A 20675-nucleotide genomic window follows, 5' to 3' on the forward strand; every position below is an offset into this window, starting at 1 on the left:
TCCTGTGTTCCCCAGTCCTTCCTGTTCCTACTATTGTCAGGACCAAAAGGGCCGAGAGTGCTGCAGGCAGGACTGGCCTTGATTGGGAAACGAGAAGATTCTGCATGTGGTGATCTGGGATCTATGTAAGTGGGCTCAGATGGGTGCTGGGCTCACTGGCTGTGCTGGGGCTGGCCTCCCAGAAAGGGTGAGTTCATGCTCTGTTCCACTGGAAAGCTGAGTAAGTTTTGTTTCCGGCAGATCTGGGAGGTAGAGCTGAGCTTTGGCACTTGGGGAGAGGTCCCATGTGCCCCCAATCCCAGCTGCAGCATCATGTGTGGGCTCTTTGTAGGGCCCAGGTCAAGGCTGGGAGGCCACTGTGTATTTATGTTTTTTCTGTGTGGTTGAGATGGTAGTGATTTGGGGTGGGGATGGTGGGCTGGGGCATGTGGTCTCACTTCTGCCCTCAATTTTGAGGTGTGACTTCTCAGGAGTCTGAGAACAGGAGGAAGAGGAGAAGGAGAAAAATGCCTCTTTCATTTCTAAAGGTGATATCTCAGGTGAATTGCTTACTTCTGATTTTGTTCCTAGAATACCCATTTACAAGGCCTGCGAATGTTTTGCTGTTTTGGGCTGTAAGGGAGAATCTGTTCTGGGCTCTCCCCCAGCTCCTGATGCTCTGCTGGCCATCTTTTGTGTTCTTTGGCTTTTAGGATGCATCTCTGCCTTTATCTTCACACTGTGGCCCCCCTGTGTCTCTTCACATAGTTGTCCCTCTGCATGTCTGTCTCTGTGTCCAGGTTTCCCCTTTATAACCCATTTTGGATTAGCTCACCCTAATCTCACTTTAACCTGATTGCCTCTGTAAAAATCCCCATTTTCAAGTATGGTCACATTTTGAGGTCCTGAGGGTTAGGACTTCAATGTGTCTTTTTGGGGGGACCACTATGAGTCCATAAGAGACCAATTTAAAAAAATTATCAAAACATTTCTTCTGGTAGAAAAGTTCCATTTCTCTTGCATTTGTTGGACATTTAATTTTTCAAGTCCAAGTTAACATCTGCCTTTGTTTTTGAAGGATATCTTTACAAAGTATAGAACTCTAAGTGCATGGCCTCAACTAAATGCCCTGTCACCCCATCCTCCCTGGGCACTCACATAGGCTGGGCTGGAATCCTTTCTTACCAGCATTGCATGACCCCCTAAACTTCTGTTCCACTCATATCCTGGCAGCTGTTCTCACAAGTCTAGCCCTGTGAAGGCACAGTTCAGGTGTCAGCCAAGGACCCAAGTGCAATTTTCACACAGGTGTTTAGGGCTCCCTCTCTAGCACTCTGCCCTCCAAACCCCAGCTGTGCTGGAAGAAGGCTCCAGACTCTGATACCCTCTCCTTCCATTGAGCAAGACCACTGCTCTCTGCCTGGGTTGTAGTCCCTGCACTGTGGCTCTAGAAATGCCATCAAAGAGAATACCAGGAAAATGTGCTTTGCTTATGTTAAGGATCACAGCCCTGAATAGGTTGCTTTCCACTGTGTAAAAATAGTGGTTTGTATATTTATCTAGCTTTTTAAGTTCTCTTACAGTGAGAGGGAAACTCAGAGCAACTGCTCCATCATGGCTAGAACCAAAGATGTCTGTCCTTTCATTTAAAATATAGTTCAAATTTACTTCATTTGGAAGGTATCCTGATACCTCAGCCCATATAATCTTCGTCAGTCCACACTGTATGGCATTTAACAGTGATCGTATTAATCAGAGTTCTTCAGAGAAACAGAACCAATAGGTGTGATTTATTATAAGGAATTGACTCCCATGATTATGAAGGCTGAGAAGGCCCCAGCTCTGTACACAGCAGGCTGGGGACCCAGGAAATCCGACGGTGTGGTTCTAGTTCTAGACCATGTCTGGAAACCCGAGAACCAGGAGAGCCGACGGTATCAGCTCCAGCCCGCAGCCTTCAGTTCTGAGATTCAAGAAGAGTGATGTTTCAGTTTGAGTCTGAAGGCAGGAAAAGATTACTGTCCCAGCTCAGCAGTTGGGCAGGGGAGTGCCTTACTGTTCCTCCTGGCTGGATTCTGACTTCATCCACAATCCTGCAGACGGCAGCTTTGCCTCACTGACCCTCAGATAAGCACATACACTGAACGTATGTTTCTTTCGCTGTTACTTTTTTCATGAGGATAGGTAATTTTGCCTTTCCAAACTACAAGGACAAAGTCTGTTTCTTACAGTTTTCACTTTCTGTTATAGCTTTTGGCCACACATTCTAACATCCCTTATCTTCTGTCTGCCTCACAATTGTGTCCAACTTGAAAGATACCTACCAAGGGCCACACAGAAGCACATGTACATGTAAACTATAAATTGTTATTTCAGGAGTCAATGAAATTGAGCGATGTGGCTGTGCTCTTTCCCTCGGACCAGTGGGCTCAGCTGAGCCCTGAAGAAAGACAGTTGTATAAGGATGTAATGCTGCATAACTGTGATTACCTTGTGTCTCTGGGTAAGGAGAGCTTTCCTTGTTAGTTTACAACTGTCCATGGTGGAATTTTCCCTGAATACCTGCAAAGCCCCTGCAAAGGCTTGACTGGATTTGAGCTCAGTACTCCCCCAGGAAAGTACTGGAGCTGTGTGATGTTAGAAAGGGCATTTTCGTCTGGGGACAGCTCAACCTTCATATTCTCTGTTGTTCTCCGGACTATCAGTCCTTCCTTAAAAACCCTGCTTCTCAGGTTATTGTGTGCCTAAGAAACAGTGGGGAACTGTTAAACATGTAGGTGATCCTTAAAAAAGAAAGAAAAAACCAAAACAGTGCTTTGGAGGTTCCTGAGAGATTTTAAGAGATAATGAGATTCATTATCACCAGAAGTGAGGGTCTAGATTCTGTAATAACCACACATGGTCAAGGTTATTTATTTTTTCTTAGGACACTGGTCTTATAAGGCAGATGTGATATCCTGTTTGAAGCAAGGGAAGGATCCCTGGATGTTGCAGAGAGAGCTGACAAGTGCTCCATGCCCAGGTAATGGACAGGCAACAAGCAGGTGGAAGCCATCACTGCTCAAGTCTCACCTGGTGGGAGTAACCCGGACCCCTGAGGTGACGGGAGAGGAGCTCCCCCATAGGCTTCCAAAGAAATATTAGTTTTACCCCACATTTATCACCCTCCCTAGGCTCCTTTTTTTTCTCCCTCCACTCTTAGGACACAAAATGGTGTGCTGGTAAAATTTTGAAATTTAAATTACCACATGAAAGGATAGAAGTATGAATAGGTGAACCGGTCAAATAATGTATCAGTGACTAGAACGAATGAATGGGTCAGTTCAGAAAAGAGTCCTGTAAAGCCTTTTTCCTTTTTTCCCCAAGAAAGAGTTATGGAGATGGATTTTTTCTCTCTCTAGATTAGATTAGGATAATGTTAGACATAGAACAACCAGAATAGAATAACCAGAAAAACAAATCAAGTTTACCATCTACTTAGAGATGACATGCCCATTACTAAAATAAAGTGGAGATTTCTGGAATGCAAGACTATTTAGGGATTTCAGAGAAACTTACGTAAATTCCAGTGCACAACAGAGAAGGCAGCTCATTAATAGACTCCTGAAAGTTAAGCAACAAAAAGTTAAGAGTTGGGATAATTTTGGCTTGGGACATTATTAGATCTGAAGAGTAGAATAAAATAGTAAAAGCATATGAGCTGTAGGCATTTTGCAAACTGGGCCTGGAGCCCAGGAACAAATTCAAAGGTTTTAGAAGAACTGTTCACAAGAATTCCAAGTAGCTCCGGGTCTTCTTCTTCTTTAAAAACTTAATAACCTGGCCCAAACTCCTCTCCCATCCCCAAGCTAATTCACCTACACAGAGAGTCATCTTCTGATCTTTCCCTTTTGGTCCATTAGTGTATTTGTCTTTCTTCCTTATCCTTTCATTCTTGGTGCATTGCTGCATGTTTCATCTCAAATTGTCATTTTAATATTTACTACAATATATTTTCCTAATTTTTCCACTGCCTTGTGGTTTGAGAAAACAAATATGTTTTGTTTTGTGGCTACCACATCCATTAAATATTTTTTGTTTTCTCGAACATCTTCACTATATTGTTTGTTTTTATATATAACCCACATATCTTGTCCCTATTGTGAAATCTCAAGTATATGATACAATAGTAACTATAGCTATTATGCTGTATATTAGATCCCCAGAACTTATGCATGGTATAAATGAAAATGTGTATCCTCTGACCAACATCATCCGACTTCCTCCACCCCAAGCCATCCCTGGCAACTACCACTCTACTTGCTTCTATGAATTTTTTAAAGATTCCACACATAAGCCAAAGACAAATACTAGGTAGTCTCATTTATTTCACTTAGTATAATGTCCTCCAGGTTCATCCGTATCTCAAATGGAAAGATTTCCTTTTTTTTTTAAATGGATGGATCATATTTCACTACATACATGTAGCACATTTTCTCTATCTGCTCATCCATTGACAGACACGAGGCTGTTTCCGTGTCTTGGCTACTGTGGATAATGTTGCAGTGACCACAGAAGTGCAGATAGCTCTTCTAAGATGCGGATTTCATTTCTTTTGGATATATGCCCAGAAGTGAAATTGCTGAATCACTGTAGTTCTGTTTTCGATTTGTTGAGGCTCTTCAATCAAGACTTTGAAAGTATTACTCCATTTGTCGTCTTGCCAAGATGCTGCCATTGAAAAGCTTAACATCACTCTGATTCTTAACATTATGAGTGATCTGTACCCTTTCTCTAAGAGCTTCTAGAATTTTCATTTTATCATTCTCGTAACTCTTAATGTTCTTATATAGTTTGGGTTTCCCTTTTCTATTTTGTTTGGCACTCAATGAGGCTTCTCATTTGCAGTCTTTCCTCTGTGATTCTGGGATATTATCAAGTTATTTTTGTTTTCTAAGTCTTATCAAGGTATAACTGACTTAAGCTGCACATAAAGTGTACAATTTGATAAATTTTGACATATGTATACACATAAAGCCATCCCCACAGTCAAGACAGTGAGCATAGTAATTATTCCCAGAAATTTCTTTGTGTCCCTTTTTCAGTCCTTCCCTCCTGACCCTCCTATCTCCTACCCTCACACCCAAGAAACTGATCTTTTTTTGTCACTATAGGTTGCATTTTCTGGAGTTCGGGTCATGAAGTACATCCTTTTTTTTTTAGGGGATGGGGAGGTCTGGCTTCTTTAATTCAGCATAATTATTTTGAGATTCTTCCATGCTGTGCATATACAGTTCATTCTTCTGTATTGTTGAATAGTAATCCATGATATAGATAAAATTTGCTTATTTATTCATCTTTTCATGGGCATTTGGGTTGTTTTCAGTTTTGGGCTACCACAAATAAAGCTGTGATAAACACTTGTGTACAAGTCACTCATGTACATATTTCCTTTTCATCTGGGGTAAACACCCAGGAGTAGAATGATGGGGTGATATGGTACATGTTTAACATTTTAAGGAACTATCAGACTGTTTCCCAAATGTAAAGCTTTACATTCCCACTAGCAAGAGTTCCACTTCCTCCTCATCCTTGCCAAGACTTGACATGGTCAGTCTTTTTAAATAGCCATCCTAATAGGTGGTAGTGGTATCTCACTGTGGTCTTTATTTGCATTTCCTAATAACTAATGATGTTCAACATGTCTTCACGTGCACACTTGCCATCCATATAATCTCCTTCAGTGAAGTGTCGGTTCACGGCTTTTGCCATTTTTAAATGAGTTTGTTTTTTATTGTTTTTAGTTTGTTATGTATTCTAGACACAAATTCTTCAACAGATCCATGTTTTGTAATGACTTTTCCTTATCTGTGGCTTGTCTTTTTATTCACTTAAAACTTCTGCTTTGCAAAAGATAATGTTAAGTTCTGAAGCCCAATTTATTAAAATATTTTCTGGATTATGCTTTTGGTGTTCTATCTACTAGGTCTCTGCGTAATCAAAGATCACATAGATTTTTCTTCATGTTTTCTTCTGGAAGCTTTACAATTAGGTCTATGATCCATTTTTAGTTAATTATTAAATATTGTTTAAGGTATATATAACTCAAAGGATCAACCAATTACTCTTAGGCTGATAACAGAAAAACAATGGTCTCCCTCCTTTTTTCTACCTACCTTTTCTCTACTCAATTTATCTGTCTAGAGAAGCTACTTAGCTTCGGTAAGGAACAGCGGAGAGTTATCTCCATTTTATTGAATAATTTATTTTTACTGTTTTTTCTTATCTACCTTAGATATTGACTCTCTCCATTATACATATGCCCCCTCTCAGCCCCCCAGTGTGCTATATAATCATTTCTTGCTAAATGGATATTCAGTATCTATGCAATTATGATTGATTTTATATGACTAGTATTAGTTGCATGTCGAGGCATGCTGTGTTGAACAACTTGTACTTTTTCCTCGGGTTCACAATTCCTTCAGCTTTTTTCTTTTTATCTACAGATCATTAATTCATCTCCCAAATCTCTAGAAAAACTAAAAATCTCTTGGTACATTAAATACATCAAGTGCTCTAACAATTTTCCTTTGAGACTTCTTGCATGAACTCCCCATTTTTGGACATTTTGTGTTGGCTTCATACAATTCTCCTCACTCATCTTTTCAGTGTAGTTATATTATGATTTCAGCTACTTCATGGCCACTATTTAAGTAATGAAACATCATGTTTCGCCCCCTCAACAACAGATAGCATTTCTTAACTTGCCACTATAAGGACCTCACATCAGTACCTTTCCACTTACTAACTTCTTTCCTGCTTTACATTCCCCTCCCCACTTGTCAAGTTTACTTTCACCTTGTCAACCTTGATAACATTCTGTGACAATAACCATATTTCCTTCAAAGATGAAAACGATAAACTGTATTTACATTATTATGATTATTTAAATATTATTCATTCAATAGCCAAATGCTGTGGATTGCCTTGTCGTTGGCTCCAAAAGTTTGATGCACATGACATTCGTAGGGAAACATTGACATGAAGTCTACTTTCCTGCAGGATATTTAAACAGGGTCCACCTTTTTAGACTTCTACCATCTATTCAAAATCCTGTAGCATTCTATGATTTATATTTGGAGGATCACTGTTTTGTAGTTTTAATTATTCTTTTCACTTAGAGTGAAAACACTGCATTACCCTAAGCCCCTTCGTCAAAAAATCAGTTGCGTGTTCGGACTATTCTCCTAATACTCTTTGAATGGCTATAGACTCTGTAATTATGTCACCCCTTTCATTCCTGACATGGTAATTTGTGTCTTTTTCTTTTTTTTCTTGATGAGTCTGGTGATGCTTATGAATTTTATTGATCTTCTTAAAGAACCAGCTTTTTTTCCCCCCTGTATCTTCTATTTCATTGATTTCTGCTTTGAGTTTATTATTTCCTTCTGCTTAGTTTGGTTTAATTTGCTCTTCTTTTAAAATTAAGGTGGAAGCAGAGGTGATTGATTTGAGACCTTTCTTCTTTCTAACATGGCACTTAGTGCTATGAATTTTACTCAAATACTGCTTTAGTGGCAACCTGCAAATTCTTATATAGTGTGTCTTTATTTTCATTAAGCTCAAATACATTTTAATTAGTCTTTTCATTTCTTACTTGATCTGATTAGTTAGAAGTGTATTATTTAGTTTGAAAGTATTTGAGGATTTTTCTTAGTTCTAGTTCTATTGTGGTGGGAGAACATACTTTGTATAACTTGAGTCCTTTTAAAATTTGTTAAGACTTGTTTTGTCCCCAGAATGTGGTCCAATTTGGGAAATACTTCCTTGTGCACTTGAACATGTGTATTCTGTTGAGTGGAGTGTTCCCTAATGAGTAATTAGATCTTGTCAGTCAATACTATTGCTCAAATCTATCATATATTTGCTGGTAGTATGCCTACTTCTCTAATCAATATTGAGAGAAGGGTACTAATCTCCAACCATAATTGTTAATTTATTTATTTCTCCTTGATATTCTATTTGAAGCTCTGTAGGTGCATAAACATTTAAGATTGCTATGCTTTTGATTAAGTGATCTCTTTATCATTATGAAATCAATTTATTTATCCCTGGAAGTATTTATTGCTCTGAGGTCTGTTTTGTTTGATGTTAATATAGCCGCTCTAGCTTTCTTTTGACTGGTTGCATGGTATACATATTTTTCATTCTTTTACTCTTTAAAACCTATTTCTATCTTTATATTTAAAGTGTGTTTCTTGTAGAGAACATATAATTTGATTTTGCTTTCTATCCAGTCTTGACAATACCTACATTTTAATTGGGGTGTTTATATCAGTGGTTCTCAATGAGGGTAGAGAAGATTTTGTCCCTCTGGGACATCTGGCAATGTCTGGTGACATATTTGGTGGTCACAACTAAGGATGGGAGTGCGCTACTGGTATCCAAGGGGTAGAGGCCAGGCATTCTATTAAACTTCCTACATGGACAAGACAGCCTCCACAATAAAGAATTATCTAGTATAAATAGTCAGTACTAACACAGATTGAGAAACATGATTTATACCATTTACATTTAATGTGATTATTGATATAGTCAGGTTTGAACCTACCTTCTTGATATCAGTTAGTCATGTCTGTTCTTTGTTTTCCTTTTTTGCCCTCTTTAAAATTTTTTTTTTAGGACCCAGTTTTATCTCCTTTGTTGGCTTATTAGCTATAACTCTGTCATTTGAGTGGTTGGTTTAGGGTTTGAGTTCACAGTATCCATCTTTAACACTATAGTTCTTATACTTACCTTCACCTAGCCCTTATGCTGTTACCATGCGCTGTACTCACACATCTGTTATAAGCCCCATAATACATTGTTATTGCTTGTGTCTAATCAGCCAAAACTCTTTGAAAGGTACAGTAATTTAAAACACCTTAGACATATTTACCATGTAGTTACAATTTCTGATATTCTTCATTCTTTTGTGCAAATTTCCATCTGGTAGCCTTTTCCTTCTGCCTTCAGGGACTTCTTTTAAAATCACTTGTAGCAATGGTCTGCTGGGAATGAGTTCTTTCAGCTTTTGTATGTCTGAAAATGTCTTTTTTTTTTTTTTGCTGGGCATAGGATTCTGGTGATAAGTTCTTTTCTTTTCTTTTTTCTTTCACGATATTAAGGACTTTGCTCCACTATTCTTTTGCTTGCAGTGTTTCCAGTGAGAACCTGATCACCCGTATCTTTTCTCCATGTAGAAAGTGCTTTATCCACCCTGGTTTGGTTGATTTTATAGTTTTACTTATCATTGATTTTTTTTTTTTTTTCAAACAATTTGACTATGATGTGCTTTGATGTAATTCGCTTCATGTTTCCCATGCTATGGCTTGTTGGGCTTTTCAGATCTGCGAATTTATAGTTTGGTTTGGAAATTTTTGGGCATTATTTTTTAAAATATTTTTCTAGTACTTCCTTCTCCCTTTTTTTTCTCAAGATTCCAGTTGCCCATATATTAAGCCATTTGAAGTTGGCAAATCTCCTAATTGTCTTTCCTTCTATAGGACTTATATTACTCCTGACTGTTCTAACTTTTGAGTTATATATTTCATTTCTTTAGTCTCTTTACCTCACAGTTCTCCAACCAGGTTTTTCCCTGTTACTGTTTTAGTCCTTGGCTATATAATTTTGTTACTAATGTGAACTATTAAGTTTATCTAAACATTGCATCTTCAAACCAATTATTTCTACTTTGTTCTTTTATTATGACTTCATTCTTTGTTGCATGACTTATTCATCTTTCAGAAAATATTATTCCTACACATTTTAAACTATTCCTCTGTATCCATGCATTTTCTAAACATTTCAGAAGCATCTTAAGGTCTCTTCCATCTTACCAACAATAAAATTTTTGAATTTATTAACCTATCTATAATATATGTCCTATAGAAATGCTCAAAATTAATTTTTTCTCTAGCAATTAACCAATCTTTATTTAGCTTTCTTAATTACAAAAAAAATTGCTGGAACTTACGGCCCCACAGTTTGACAAGAAATTTGATAGTGCCTAAGGTTATCAAGATACTAGAAAATGATGTGCTCATATACTATAAGAACTTGAGTGTGGTGTGTAGATATAAAAATGGGACTCCCTTTCATTTCTAGAATCTATGCCTAGAATATATTTCCACAAATTAACAAAGACATATATAAGATTATTCTTAGTGTTCTTAGCAATAGGAAAAATAAATACAACTCAAATGTCCACATAAAGCATTGGCCCAATGACACTGTCATACAGTGAAATATTACATAGCAATAAAATTGATGACAGATTTATATTTACTCATACAACAGCCTCTAATTTTCTTGTTTCAAAGTATTTAACGTATAATCACGTTTATAAATTGCTGTATCTATAGAGATATTTTAAAGGACCTTACATGAGTGAAAATAAACCTTTCATCCGTGCTTAGAATTTCACATGAGTCTATTTAGATAGATTCTTTAAGCTTTTCTGTTTTGGTAATTAAAATTTCAACGACTCATTCTTTTTACAGTCACAGCTATAAGTATTTCAAATTTAGAGAAATTCTTCATTGGCCACACATTGATCACTTAAATTATTCCTGTACTTGGAGAAAATTTCTGACCCCCTACAAACTCCTACTTATCCTCTCTAAAGTCTCCAGTCACTGACCCCTTCTGTTCCCCCACTCCACTAATTATCTTGATGTTTGTTGCAACGCCAGGATTTAATTTTATTTTTCTCATATTGTTTTCCTAATAGCGTGTCAACCAGCACTGGTGAATTGTCATGCCCTTAATGAATTTGCGATTGCCTTCAGACAAAGCTCTTAACATGCTAAATATCAAAAACTTTGTGCTTTTGTCCAATGTCATGAGTGTGATGACTGCGGCATGGCTTTTAGCCATATCTCACAGCTTATTAGACACCAGAGAATTCACAAGGTAGAGGAACCCCGCAAATAGGGTAAAAATGCAAAGGCCTTTAGGCATCGTTCATCATTTACAACACTCCAAAGAATTTATATTCTAGAGAAACACTTTGAATGTAACTAATGTGACAAAACCTTTAACAGAGCTTCAAAGTTAATTCAACATCAGGGCACACACAGTGGACTGAAACCATACAAATGTGATGTGTGTGAGAAGGCCTTTAGGTTTCTCTCATACTTTAATACTCATCAGAGGTTTCATGTGGGTAAGAGACAAAAGCAAACTCACCCTCAAAAAATTCCTACTCAAAACAAAGTCTTTGCCTGTAAGTTTTGTGGAAAGGCCTTTTGTAGTTTTTCAGAAAAAACTGAACACCAGAAAATTCACATTAGAAAGAAAAATTACACATGTAATTATTGCAAAAAGGACTTTAGCCCATACTCACAATTTATCCTGCATCAAAGGGTTCATACTGGAGAGAGACCCTACAAATGTAATGATTGTGAAAAATCCTTTAAAAGCAGTTCAAATCTTAATAAACATCAGAAAATTCATACTGGAGACAAACCCTTTTCATGCAATGAATGTGAAAAGACCTTTACCTAGCTCGTAGATCTTAATCACCATCAACAAATCCACAGTGGAGAGAAACTTTACATATGTAGTAATTGTAAGAAGACCTTTGTCCATTTCTCAGATCTAACTCGACATCGAAGAACTCATACTGGAGAGAGACCCTACCAATGTAATGTTTGTGAAAAAACCTTTAAACGTCATTCAAACGTTACTAAACATCACAAAACGCATTCTGAAGAGAGGTTCTTTACATGTAACGAATGTGAAAAGACCTTTCTTTCGCTTTTGCTCAGACCTTAATCAACATAAGAAAACTCATACTAAAGAGAAAACCTATAAATGTAATGAATGTCAAAAGGTTTTTAACAATAATTCAAATCTTAACAAACACAAGAAAATCCATACTGGAGAGAAACCCTTTGTATGTAATCAATGTGGAAAAGCTTTTAGCTTAAACTCAAAACTTCCTCGACATCAGAAAACTCATGATAGAAATAAACCCTAAAAATATAGAAGATTCAGAAAGGCATTTAGAAATCTTTTTTTTTTTACTAGCAGTTGAAAATTTAAACCACAGAGATGAATGTGGAAAGGTTTTTAGTCAAAGCTCAGTTCTGCATGAATTCATCCTGTATGGAGTATTTTAGAAATTTAAGTGCATGCATGTTGAAGAAACAGGAAGATGTGATCAGAAATGTACTTTCTATACTGTATTGACTTGGTTCTTTGAGCAGAAGTGGCTAAACATGTTCAACTAAAACTTGAAATTGGATGAGCCAGTTGCTCTGGTGAGAAGTAGGCTAAGAGGCAGCTGGAAGGGTGCAGTTAAATGACCATGTTTGTTTTGTTGTTTGTTCATAATCTCTTTTCACTGGATGAATAAAGTATTTTTAATAGAGGTAGGCCTCTGAAGATGTAAACTTTTGCAGGGAGAGGACGCAACCCAAATCTAAGCATCAGTAAAGAAAACAAGTCATTTCTTTGGCATTAGAACTATCAGAGAAGAGGAAACTTTGCAGGACAATGAAAGAGGTGATCATGACTCAAAAAAGTAATGGATAAAGAGAAGAGGGTTAAAAAAAAGAGTTAATAGGGTAGCGTGAGCAATCCAAAGGTCATGGGTCTATGGGTAATGAGATGGTTTCTGCTTCCTTCTGTAAATGGACGTAACTTTGAGGTACCCAGTGCCCCCTGAATAGATAGCACTATTAGATGTTTCTAGAGAACTAAGAGGAAATGGAAAAATTGCAATAATTCTGGTTAGACTCAGGACATGGGGAATCTATTACTTGGAGTATTATTTTATTTGAAATAAGTTGACCTGTATGCTTTAATGAATAAAATGCAAAGTTTTCTAATATATGCTAATGCTGGGGTGTAATGCTGAAAACATTCAGGCTTTGTGTCAGAAATCTAATTACACTTTCCTTAATCTGTTCTCATAATCACTGGGGTTAAGTAACTTAGCCCTGTTCAGCTAAGTGGGATGGGCATGGCCTAATGAGTCTGTTGAGGACTGGCCTCAGTTCACAGAAAGTAATGGGAAGACAACATTCAGTTTCTTCTTTGGGTGTCATTCTCTTTCTGCTTCCTCAGATTACAGTGCCTGCCACAGAGCTAAGCTGTTGTGCGGTTCCCCAGAGGTGGCCTTCCTTGTCCTGTGTGGAAGGTATTGTGAATTCTCATTACAATCAGCCAAGTCAGGTTCTGCCCAGGAGACCCTTACAGGTCAGGCTATACCTTACAAGGCAGCCCATTCTAAGGTTTCCATGATCAGTTTAATTAGTCATCACCAGCAGACCCAAATCCTCTGATTACCACTCTGCTCTAAAGATTGTTATGATCATTGGGTCCATTTTATCTCCAAAGATTAAGCGCTGCTACCTGGCTTCCACCACTCTTAAGATCCTATTATTTCCATTTTAAGGATCTGTTTTCTGGGGCCAGTTTTGGTACCTATTACAGAATCAGTCCTATTAAGAAACAGTGCATTCAAAAGGAAAGAAAGAAAATTTAACAAAGAGAGTCTTTACAAAGCGTGGGCAGGGTTGGGGGAAACAAGGGGTGGTGGAGCACGCAGAGCTCGCAGCGGGGGAAGCCCTGCCCATCCCTGACCCCGAAGGGTGTGTGTGTGTGTGGTGACTTTGTGAAGGGTTCACTTGGCTTGGTGAGCTCTGTTCCCAGAACTCCCTTCCCTGTATGTTTCCAGTGACGGGGCCACAAAGGACATTTTTGTGTGAAACGTAGAGGGAGAAGTGAAATAGTCTTAGTCCATTTGGGCTGCTGTAACCAAAGACTTGTGTTCTAGGTCACAGAAACTTCTTTCCACAGTTTTGGAGGTCAGGAAGTCCAAGATCAAGGCCCCAGCACGGTCACGTTCTGGTGAAGGCTCTTCCTGGTTCACAGCCAGCGCCCTCCCAGTGTCCTCCCGTGGTGGAAGGGGTGAGGGAGCTCTGTGGAATCTTTTATGACACTATCTCAAATCACCTCCCAAAGGCCCTCGCTCCTAATAACATCACTTTTGGGGGTTAGGATTCAACGTATCAATTTTGGGGTGACACACAAGGACCACAGCAACTGTCACTTCACTTTTATGCGAGAAGGGCTTCTGTGACTCACACATTTTGCATCTGCTCACTCTCCTCGTTGGCATGGTCAGCACAGGCCTGCAGCTGCTGCCTTCCCTAGGGCGCTTCTCCCTTGAGCTTCTGTGCCACTCCTCTAACCTTTAGTACAACTTGAGAGAGTTGTTTCCAGTGCGTCTCCTCCCATAGTTCTGGAAACCACTCCATTTTTACTGTGGGTGCCTGCGGCACCGAGCCTGTATGAGAGCCCCAGCAGCCCCTACCTCCTGGTGTTCATGCCCTTGTGTGGGCCCCTGCACACAGTATCAGGGTGGGTCTGCATGACCGAATAGACTTCCAAAGCTAGGTTACCAGGGAGGCTGTGGCTTCTGCGTTGCTCTCTTGGCTCTCCTCCTGGCAGACGTCAGCTGCCATGTTGTGAGGGTATAAAGAAGCCCTATGGGGAGGGCATGTAAGAGAGCCTCTGTGGGAGTGGATCCTTCAGCCCCAGTCAAGTCTTGATCAACATTTGACGGCAAACTCATGAAGGACCTGGAGCTAGAACCACCAGGCTAAGTTACCTGCAGATTCTGAAGACACAGAAACTAAGTGAGATAATAAAGGGTTGTTGCTATCTTTAAGTTGCTAAGTTTTGGGGTAATTTGTTACACAGCAACAGATAATACCTTCTGATATGTGTTGACTTGTGTCTCCCCAAAATTCACATTGAATTCCTAAATCCAAATACCTTAGGATGTGACCTTATTTTGAAATAGGTTGCTGCAGATTTAATTAGTTAAGATGAAGTCATACTGGAGTAGAATGAGCCTCAATCCAGTATGACTAGTATCTTTATAAAAGGGGAGACTTTGGACACAGACATACATGTGAGAATGCCACGTGAAGACTGAAGTTATGCAGACAGAACTGCCAGAAGGCAGGAGAGGCCTGAAACAAGATTCTTCCCTAGAACCTTCAGAAGGGGGCACAGTCCTGCCAACACCTCATCCTCAGACTTCTAGTCTGCACAACTGTGATACAATAGATTTCTGTTGTTCTAAACCACCCAGCTGGGGTGCTTTGTTACTGCAGCTCTAGAAAACGAACACACCCTGTATGTAAGGTTTTATTTTTCTTTGGTTACTTTTAAGATTTTCTCTTCATTAAACTGGTCTTGATTTTTATGTGTCCTGAAACCATGCCTTGTGGTTTGTTTTTATTCTGCTTGGGGTCAGTGAATTTCTTGGATTTGTGGGTTTAAGTTTTTCATCAGAATTGAAAAAAATTCTTCCTGACATGCATAGCTTTTCCATCTGCACAATATTGAAGAAAAACAACACCGTAATGGGCAGAATCCTGTTTTGCCATATGACCCAAAGCAAGTGGGCAAGCGGAAGGCACAACGGGAGAGTGAATATAGACCATTAGCACACAAAATTTCGGAGCAATGCAAATCCACCAGTTTCATTTAAAATGAACAATGAATTTTACGAGAAGAGAACAACAAAAAAGAATTCAAACTGAGGGATGATTGTAGACAAATTTGGTGTAAAAAATTTTAATTTCATCAATAAAGAATATAATTTGAAAATGAAAGAATAAAATTTCATTCATAACAGCAACCACACCTTGAAGCAACTATGAATAAATTTCACGGGAAAAAAGAAAGACTGGTAAACATACACATAGAAACATTTACACATACACATATATTCATAGATATAATACATGTATAAATACATATACATACACATACATACGTATCCCAATTTTACCAGTTAGATAAACCCACTTCATTTTCCCTGGGGCAGAATGCACAATGAGGCAGAGAGGCCAGGAATGGGCTAGGGAAAAATCCTACTCATGGAAATCAGGATTTGAAGGGAATGTGTTTCCTGCTAACTTAACATCAATCCAGCTTGATTACATAGATATGTATAATGTATTTTAAATTGGCACTACAGAGACCCTTTTTTCTGAGAATTTGGTAAGTGAATTCTAAAGTACACTTCTATGAACATGTTTATTAAAATAAAAAAAAAGGGAAAACATGTTACCACTGGTAGAATAGGGGTGAATGGATATTGGGGAATACTAACACCAGGGAGACAAACACCTGCTGGGTTCAAATACCATCAGAGTTCTCTCATTGCCTAATCTGCTTATCTGTGCATTTTTTTCCCTATTGTAATTACTGTTTTCTTCTGGCTGCTGGAATCTTCAGGATCACATTATGAGCTATCTATCTCCCATATACTGTCGAAGTAACAAAGTGGAGAGGAATTGATTAACTTAATGTTTTTTTCATTATTTTAAAAGGGAGGCACACCTGGCATTTTGAATCATTAATGTTTTCATGGTTCACACTGAATTTTATACCACATTTATTAAACACACTCTATCTCTTTCCTGTATGAGTTCTCTGATGTTATAATAAGGGTTAAGGGTAGAAAATTTTCTCACATTAATTGCATTTGCAAGATTTCACTCCGTGCATTTTTATAGTTTTAGCATTGTGTAAATAATATGACTTGCTGTTTTGTTGGTCATGACTTTGTTCAAATTTACTTCAGCATTTTCTGATGTAAAAGGAAGTTTGGTTTGTGGCAAAATGTTTTCTTGCATTTATTATATTCATAGGGTTTCTCCCTGTGTGTATTTTCTAATGTTCAGTCAGAGTCCACAGCCAGTGGCAGGTTTTTCCACATCTGCTACATTCATAGGGTTTCTTTCCTTTGTGAATTCTCTGATGTACTCTGATGGCTGACTTATGGCTGAAGGACTTCCCACAATCATTACAGTCATATGGCTTCTTCCCAATGTGAGTTCGCTGATGTTCAATGAAGGAGAACTTCTGGCAGAGAGTCTCCCCACATTCATTACATTCATAGGATCTCTCCCATGTGTGTTCTCTGATGTTGGGTGAAGGATGACTTCTGGCAGTAGGTCCTCCCACATTCACTACATTCATAAGGTCTCCCCCGCATGGTTCTTTGATCCTCAACGAGTGTGAGTTGTTGCTGATGGCAAACCCATGTTCATTACACTCATGAACATTCTCCTTTGCGTGCATTCTCATGGTCACCGTGGTTTGACTTCACAATCAATGTTCTACCACATTTATTAAACACTCTGTTTCTCTCCTGTGTGAGTTCTCTGATGTATTGTGAATGTAAACTTACGGCAGAAAAATTTAAAAATTTTCCACATTTGTAACACATGTAAGACTGCTCTCCTCTATGAGTTACCTGATGTGCAATAAGGGCTGATTTAGTACATTAAAATTTTCCACATTGACTGCACTCAGGGTTTTTCTCCTGTGAGGTCTCCCATGCACACTGAGGGCTGACTGACAGAGGCTTTCCTACATTCATGACACTCACAGGGTTTCTCCCCCGTGTGAGATGGCCGGCTGGCATCTGGACATCTGGTTTGGAGCTCAAAGAGAGACAGGCAGTCAAAAGTCCTGGAAGGCATACATAACGAGGAAGGTCTCTATGAACCAATACGGAGGGATTTTCAGACTATAACGTTAAGTGAAAGAAGCAAAGTGCAAAAGAATGCTAGTATGCTATGAAAGAACGGAGGTAAGAAAATACACATGTAACTGCTCATGGGTAAGAAAACGAAAATAGGATACACCAGGAACCAATGCAATGGGTCCCCTTCAGGGCACAGGTGGGACAGATGGAGAGGGTCGGGCAATGGGAATGGGACAGAATGGGTGGGGGAGTGGCACTTCCCTATATATATCTTTCCATACAGTTCTGACCCTTAGAACTGTGGCAATGTCACATACCCCCAAAATAAATAATTAAAATCAGCCAGGATGTGGAAGGGGAATACCAAATAGAATACAAACAGTAACAAACGAACCTGATTGTATTAAAGTTAAATAACTACAAGCAAGGGATGAGGAAGAAAAGAACTAACCAAGTAAGTGGAGGAGAGTATTTCAACTACATCCCGTAAGGCTCCAGCTAAGGACTGCACAGTGACAGTCCAGTTAGGAAACGTGCTTTTCACAGGGGATGTGGATCTGTGATTCTTAACCACCACGTGTGTGTATACTTGGATGAGCAAATAATACAATGTAGATCATGAGAGCCAGGGTTCCCTGTGAGGCAAAGGAATTATAAATGAGGAAAAGGGCAGGCTAGAATGACCCCAACAAAGCTACCAGCCAGGAGAGACTAAGAATGTCTAGTCCTAGATCGCAGGAGGCTAAGGAGACATGACAACCAAATGTACTGTGGGATCCTAGGTTAGATAAGCAGGATAACTGGCGAAATGTGAGTAAGATAGAAAACAGGATTGTGTTCACGTTAATTCCCTGGTTTTTTGACTGCTGTACTATGGTTTTCAAAGACCAGGGGAAGCTAGGTGAAGGTGATGTGTGCACTGTGCATGATTTTTCTAATTCTTTTCTAAGTCTAAAATTATTTCAAAAGAAAGTAGTGGGAAATGGAGCACCTTCTCCACTTCTGCAGATGCTCATATACTACATCTGCTTCAGGACCGCTGTATGCTTTCAGTTTTTCCTTTCTTGCCCCTGATGTATATCGTTAAACTAACACATCATCAGACAACTTAATCACACCCTTCCTCCGATCATCACTGAACTGTTTCCTGTGTGTAAACTAGAAGTAGTCACCTTATCCATATTATTTCCTCCATGAATTACTTCCTCCAAAGAGGTCATACCTTCCTGAAGATAAGCAGTATCTTATGATTATAGGCGTAACACTGGACAGATAAGGTCCTAATGACTAGTAAGAATGACTGGCAAAATATTAGAAGCAAAAGGCAGGTGAGACAGAGAGAGCCAGACAAGTGGGGAGCCTTCACTAGGGAGTCCTTTACTAATGCAGACACAACTGTACTTAAAAGCACAAGGTCTAAAATATGAGTAAAGCGTTCACTTTGTGAGAAACTGAATTGTGTTTATAACAAAAGAAAAAGAAAGCCAATTCTCTTTACTCAGGTCAACTCTGCAAGCAACTTGGTAAGGGGTATCATCATCCATTCAGGGCAGAGGGTACTTCCCTATGAGGCAAATATTCCTATGCGCATTTTACAGGTGAGGAAACAGGATTAGTCTAACACGTCCAGGGATGCAGTGCGGTAACGTGGCAGGACCTGATTTGAATCCAAACTCCACGATCTCAAAACCTCATGCAATGGACAAACATCTCCGCCCCCCACCCTCAAATCCCTCATTGAAATCTTTCCCAGTCAAATCCGCATCCTGGCATCCCCTTAACTCCAGCTCGCACCTTTCTTATAATAAGTCCTTAGTATAAAATAACGAATATAATGATAATATAATCATTTCTTATAATAAATATTTGTCCTCTGCCCTGCTCTCTGTACTTTTCAAGCCAGCCTGGCAGGTTGCAGGTGCAAGAGGATCAGCGGAACTTTTGGAATCAGATTTTAGCCATTTGGATGCACAAACCTTTCACGTTCACAGAACACCTTCTTCAGGCAAGAAAGTCTGCAGGGAGAGCCCGCTCCGACGCCTGCAGGTCAGGGGCTCTGCCCGCCCCTCGCTGCTTTTCTCCCTGACCTTCGGAAACCCGCTTCGGGGCCTCGCTCCGGAGGGATGCGGGGAAGGCGCACGTCCTCGCTCCGCGGACCAAGGCTCCGCCCGGCCTCTCCTCCCCTTCTGCTCCCGAGGCCTCGGAGCTCCCCGCCAGCCTTTCCTCTAACTTGTGGGTGCACCCGCTTCTCTTCCAATTCGCAGTGGAGCCTGGCGAGCGCAGTCACGAGGGCCTCCCCGGCTGCAGGACCCGGACCAGGAAGAGCCGGGAAACCCCGGGCTGAGCCGGCTCCGCACAGGCGCAGAAGAGGCCTGCGGGCGGCTGCCCAAGTTCCCGGAGGGGGCGGTGGCCTCGTTTCCGGACTACGTTCCCCATCAGGCCCCGCAGCCGCTGCCCTCGGCGGAAGCGGCTTTCGGAGGGCGTGTCCTTTAATTACCGGTCTTGGTTGATTGCCCTGAACCGTTAATACAAAATGAAAAGTTGAATCTTAACTTCATTGAAGTCTGTGGGTGAGAGAAGATGACAGTCTATGAAATGTGCAGCAAAATGCTAATGGTTCCAAAATCTTTATCGTTCTCCTAAACTCTTACGAACCCGGAGCCGTCTATCTTATTCTTGCTACTGTTTTTCCCACTCAACAACCGAAAACACCCTGGGGAATAACCTCTATGAACATTTTAAATGCGAGAAAGCTTTCTTGATATCTAAGCTCTCCTAAAGGAGCAATCAGAAGCGTGTAACCAATACAGTAAAGCCTTCACCTTTTTGTTGAATCCATATAAATATGATGTATGAAAGCGTAGAATTCAAACGTCTAAAAATTCTTACTGGGAGAAAATTTATTAGTGCAAAGTGTTGCAGTAAAAAAAAAAGCCTATGATATACTTTTGAATGGAATAAAAAGGCAAACAATATATAAAGCGTAATTCTTTAACATATACATATATAAAATAGGCATATTTAAGTAGATAAAACTATAAATCCAGATAAAATTTAGAAAGATATGCTTCAAAATGTAACTGTGGTAATCCATGGAATATGAGATTATTTAGGAGGGAGAGGGGCTTTTGCTTGTGTATCTATATAATTTTTC

The 20675-nt window shown here is 39.5% G+C and overlaps 1 long non-coding RNA gene across 2 annotated transcripts in view; it reads right to left on the minus strand.

The window, feature by feature from the left end:
* Positions 1–19919, minus strand: part of LOC118920747 (uncharacterized) — a 41994-nt gene extending 22075 nt beyond the window's left edge. Inside the window, exons 1-3 of one of the 2 annotated variants that reach the window (XR_005028048.2) lie at positions 19498–19919; positions 3538–3582; positions 1759–1942 (exon numbers count right to left, since the gene is read on the minus strand). This is a non-coding gene — a long non-coding RNA (uncharacterized LOC118920747). Of the gene's footprint in view, positions 1–1758; positions 1943–3537; positions 3583–19497 lie in introns of those variants that run through there. The other variant, XR_005028047.2, reaches the window with a different exon arrangement.
* Between the last annotated feature and the right edge of the window lie 756 nt (positions 19920–20675).

The sequence above is a fragment of the Manis pentadactyla genome, chromosome 5, assembly GCF_030020395.1.
Source record: "Manis pentadactyla isolate mManPen7 chromosome 5, mManPen7.hap1, whole genome shotgun sequence".
Classification (NCBI taxonomy): Eukaryota; Metazoa; Chordata; class Mammalia; order Pholidota; family Manidae; genus Manis; species Manis pentadactyla.